Source organism: Schistocerca gregaria, chromosome 3 (genome assembly GCF_023897955.1).
Source record: "Schistocerca gregaria isolate iqSchGreg1 chromosome 3, iqSchGreg1.2, whole genome shotgun sequence".
Classification (NCBI taxonomy): domain Eukaryota; kingdom Metazoa; phylum Arthropoda; class Insecta; order Orthoptera; family Acrididae; genus Schistocerca; species Schistocerca gregaria.
The window spans coordinates 128,742,653-128,748,652 of NC_064922.1; positions in this window are offsets into that span (position 1 = coordinate 128,742,653).

Below are 6,000 nucleotides of genomic sequence, written 5' to 3' on the forward strand. Positions count from 1 at the left end.
ACTCCTCTGAACACTTGTAGCTTACAACGAGACTTTTTGCTTCCTGTTCTGTAAATAAGAGTTAAACCACTTATATGCTGTTCCATCTATACCATAGAATTGAAATTTTTCTAACATAATGTCATGGTTCACACAATCACATGCTTTGGATACGTCACAGAATATTTCTACTGGTGACATTTTACTATTTAAAGACGCTATTATGTGGACAGTGAAATTGCATATTACTTTCTCAGTGGAACGGCATTATACAATTTCACTGCCCACATAATGGTGTTCCCACCTTGCGTCGTCACAGTTTCTCTCTGATTTTCTGACTTGTGCACCGGTATCCGTTCACTCGCGGATATAGCAGTAACGTCGTCGATATAACGCGAACACGATAAATCTTTACCCCAGCGACGACCAGCCACCCAATGAAGCAGCTACGAACCGCTAGGAGGATTCCAGAAATAGCACGGATTACGACACAGATAGCGGACTCCCTGGAGGACACCTTGACTCACTTATCCCTACACTACTGGTGCAGCATCCAGCAGGAAGTTGAGCAACAGTTGGCATCATAGTGACACAATGAATTGTTACAAATCGGCTACTTTAAGCGCAGCTCCGAGCCAGATGCCGTGTCCTGTGCATTCCACTCACGCCAAACCACCGCAGTTTGCTGGTTCAGTGATGTCAAGCGAGAGCTCACTGGAGGGCAGTGTGGAGGTCTGTTGTGTTTTCTGATGAAAGCTGGTTCTGCCTCGGTGCCGGTGATGCTCGTGTGTTGGTTAAAAGGAGGCCAGTTGGGGGCCTGCAACCGTCTTAACTGCTTGCTTGACACATTGGATTTACACCTGGAGTTATGGTCTCAGGTGCGATTTCGTATAAATTTTTATTTTACACGTCTAGCTCCGTAGGACCAAATTGAGGAACAAATCTCCAAGATCATGGTATGTGTCAGTACATGAAGTTAAAACATAAAGGTAATAACAAACAAAATAAAATGTTTATGAATCCAAAAAAATACAAGCAACGTGTTTGTGTAAGCGCAATCAGTAATGTAACACAGGTACGAGCTTAATTTTTCGAGGCACTCCGTGACAGAATAGAAGGAGTGGCTCACGAGGTAACTCTTCAGCTTCGATACGAAAGTGCGTGGATTGTTGCTAAAATTTTTGAATTCTTGTGGTATCTTATTGAAAATGAGTGCACACCTTTCTGCACAAGAGTCAGGGAAGTGCGATCGAAATGCAGACTGAATTTCTGTCTAGTATTAACTGAGTGAAAGCTGCAAATTCTTGATATTGTTAACAAGAAGGGACAGTAAAGGATTTATATATTGAGAGACCAATGTTAGAATAGCCAGACTAATGAACAGGGATCGACAAGGGGTTCACGAACTTACACCCCTATTGCAAGAACAGCCTGCTTCTGAACCAAAAATATCCTTTGAGAACGGGAAGAGTAATCCAATAAAAGCATTAACTGTTTGAAAAAGATCCTGAACGTGGGATTTCCACGACAGTTTACTATCTATTTAAACACCTAGAAATTTGAAATGTTCAGTTTCGCTCATCATATGTCCATTCTGTGAAATTAAAACGTCGGGTTTTGCTGAATTGTGTGTTAGGAAATGTAAAAATGGAGTCATACTGTAATTTAGCGTTTATTTATCTCCAACAAACCATGAACGTATGCCATGAACTGCACTATTTGATACATTGCCAATCTTGCACACAACATCCTTTACAGCCAAGCCATTGTCAGCAGCAAACAGGAACATTTTAGAATCACCTGTAATACTAGAGCGTATATCATTTACATAAATAAGGAACAGTGAAACGTCCCCTTAGAAAAATGATGAATTACTGTGCTGGTAAACTTCTACGTTATTTGATACAAAGACAGCTGAGTAAAACTGAACGTACTCAGACAGCTCTCTCTTTATTTATTCTGATCATCACTAAACTGACACACAATATTTTTAGCTCAACGCAATCTAACTTTCAATAATTCCTACAAAAGAATGGCCCTGGCTAACAATAACCTATACCTTTCATGAATCACTTACCCCACAAAAATCTTCGTTACTCGAACTTTTGCCAGCTAAATAAAAGATTCTAACTACTAAAGGCACTAACTGCTGATAGGCATAGTTAGCAAATGAAAGATTTTAATAGAGAACAAATAATGTGTTTACCTTAATAACGTTCAAAAGTCAACACATATATATTTATCAATTCCTGACATCCATCTTTACAAATTTCCTTTTTCTGGCGGACACACGTCCAGATCGTCCGCTCTCCAAATTCGGCCATCTCTCTCCCCCCACCCACCAGTGCTGGCGGCTCACCTCCAATTGCCCAACGCTATGTGCTGTTCCCATCCAACTGCCCAACACTACAATAGCGAATGTTCCAACAATGCCAACCAGCCACATACTGCACACAGCACAGTCAGTGATTTCATACAGGGCGCTACGTGGCGTTACCAACATAAAAACCTAAACAGCCTACTTACAATAGAAGTGGCCCAAGCACCGGTTCCTGGAACACCCCTCCTCCCCATTTGACCGTGCCCAACTCAGATCCATGATCACACAAATGTTCAAAAAGGGCCTGGAGTGTTGTGTGTTGTGGTTGGTTTCAGTGATGGTACTTGTTTTGCTATAGCCGTGCTGCCTCGACCACTTCCGTCTGATTGGCCGTATACAGACATCATCTCGGCGTGTTCCAACATGAATACCTGACCATTCTGCTGCTTACAGTACGCTGCGTCAGTGACACAGCCTGCAACACACAAGGAACACTCAGCACGTAGTCAGAGGAACATTCTTTCACCTGCGTCATCTACCATGGCAACGATGCATTTCCGGAAATATGTTCGTAGGACCTATTTTCTCCCTTTCCAGTCAGAAATCCGTTCCTGCAGTTTGTCAGTTTTGTTAATATTCACACTGAATAAAAACACGTGTGTATTCGAATACAACGATGTGGCAAAATTTCAAGAAAAATCGGTTAAGTTCTGGAGATATACTAGTTTGAACAAAAGAACATTTACATTTTTGTTTATATAGATAAAATATTCAAGCGGCGCAGCATGATTATAACTTTTGCGAAGTGTAGTCACTCTGCAGCTAGGACGAAGGCAAGCAAGAGAGTGGGGCGGACGATAACAGCAAACACTGCCGTTAAAAATGCTCATTGCAGGGGGCGGAGTTACGCCTTAACTTGCACCGGCTCGGGATAATCCTTAAGATTAGCCTATCGTGCGCTAACACGCTGTACAGTAATTAAGTGAACACTTTTAAAGTACCTAATGCCGTTTTATTTGGAGGTTACTTTATTCTGTTTAGTTATTCAGAAGACGATCTGGGAAACGTGGGCAAGGATTTTAACCCGAATACACGTGCAACAGACAGTAAAGCGTGTTGTCCAGAGGTGTAAGTTTCGAGTTCTTCGGACGACATCTGCTTGAAAGATTATCTGACATTTCGTCAGTACGAGTGGCCCGGCGTTCCCACAGAACTGACCTCCACTGATCGCTATGGCCTGCCGTCCGAGGTGGCATAGTGTGCACTCGTGGGGGCATTCGCTGCTAATTGCCTTTCCCGTTGCTACATGCTATCACCGTTCTCTGTAAGACACAAATGCTATATCCACTTAGCTGAAGGTTTTCTCTTTTTTGGTGAAGTTGTTTCCGTGCTTGTACATCTAGATGGCTTTTCGGAACAAAGGGTTATTGCAAGTCTCTTGTACAGACAGAACTTCAGTTTCGGCGATTTTTATATAGTTTCAACGTAATGCCCTCGCTGAAACTGAAGTTCTATTTGTGGAGAGATATTTTTTGAGTCCTCAGTCTTCCCAGAAATTTCATGTGACCCGCAACGATTCACTCACTTGCGCCAATGTCTTCACCTCAGAGTATTTATTTATTTGAACTGATCTGATTAGGGCCATCGGACCAGGGTGTCATACATGCAATACCTTTGCTAAGTCATAGTTACCTAAGAAGTACAATTTTAATACGATAAATAATATTAAATGATTAGATCATATAACTAATGAGGAGGTATTGAATACAATTGGGGAGAAGAGGAGTTTGTGGCACAACTTGACTAGAAGAAAGAATCGGTTAGTAGGACATGTTCTGAGGTATGAAGGGATCACCAATTTAGTACTGTTGGGCGGCATAGAGGGAGTCCAAGAGATGAACATACTAAACAGATTCAGAAGAATGTAGGTTGCTGTAGGTACTGGGAGATGAAGCTTGCACAGGATAGAGTAGCATGGAGAGCTGCATCGAACCAGTCTCAGGACTGAAGACCACAACAACAACAAATAATATTGATTTGAGTGTATGATGTGGCAGTGTTGAAACGGGTTGGTAAATATTTTAAAAGTCATGTAGCGAGATCTGTGTGTCCGTCTCTGACAATAATGGAATTCTGATTGAGTAAAAAATAACTACTCCTCCCACGAATTATAAAAAAATCATTTCTCAACTACCTGGCAGCGATTTTTAAAATATCCTCTTACGACTCCTATCAACTGTTCTGTAATGCTTACCTCGTCTTGCCGCTGCAGCTGAGTTATCAGTAACATGTTAAAATATTTCAAAACGCAATCCTGCGATCCATGCAGAATGCAATGCGTGGACTAATTGCAACAATTACTGCCGTACTTTTACACATAGAAATTGAAAGGTCAGGAGTCGTTTGGTCAACTAACCTTAAACAATGTAAGGAAAAATGAAAGAAATCATTAAAAAGCTTTAATTTACTATATTTAGAAAATTGATGATTTAGCTGCTGACAAACTTTACACAGACTTTTTATTATTCCACAATGTCTAAACTCAGTAAATACGTTCTGGCCACAATAAAGATGTGAATATGACTCTGAGTGTATGCATACGTAAATCTGACAAATTCCCTCCAGTGCAGAATTAACCAACAACTACGTGCAGCGGAAAGGCAAATTATCAAAAATTCTAAATTAATACCAAAGGCTCCTCCGGCGTTTTCTAATTTCCCTTCGTGGAGAAGGGTTGAAACATTCCAAGTCCCAATCCTCAATAAATAATTAGAAAACGCCAAACAAGCAATAACCAGAAAGAAATGAAAAATTTGAGAGTGCATATAGTGAAATCATGATGAAAGGACAGGAAACAGAAGGCATAGAAGGAAGATGGGCTCACTTTAAAAATGGGATCAAAACGGTAGCTAAGGAAACGCTGGGAGTCAAGAAAAGTAAAAAAGTAAAGAAAGAATGGGTAACACCAGATATGATAACCAAGATGGATGATCTAAGGAAATGGAAAACTGTAAACACAGAAGAAGGAAGTGCAACTAAAGGAGGTTAAATAATGAATTAAGAAGGGAAACAGAAAAGAACAAAGGAGAAATGGCTGACAGAAAAGTGTGACAAGATAGAGAAATTAGAGAAAGAAGGAAAATATGATTTGATTTACAAAGAAGCAATGGATTTGACATTCAGTGAAAAGAGAAACAACACTGGACTAAAGAAAGTAGAGGCAGCAGACGGTAAAATGGTGAGTGTACCTCGAGAAATAATGAGAAGATGGGAAGAATATATAGGACAGCTATGCGGTGCAGACAGCCGACTAAGTGAAGAAGACCTTGGGATAGAAGAAGAAGATAAAGTTGCAGATGATGACAAAGGAAATGCAATACTAACTAGTGAGATTGAAGAATCTATGAAGGAGATGAAAAAAGGAAAGGCAATGGGAACTGATGAGATTCCTGCGGAACTGTTAAAGTCATTTGAGAAAGAAGGGAAAAGGGAGTTGATAGAATTGTGTAATCAAATATACATCACAGGAAAATGGCCAAAGGACTTTACAGAAAGTATCTTAATACCTACAGAAAAGAAAAAGAACCGCAAAAAGTGTGAGGAAGATAGAACAGTGAGCCTGATATCGCATGCAGCCAAGTCTTGCTGAGGACGCTCAACAGAAGGCTACATGGAAACCTGAATTGCGTAATAGGAGATGA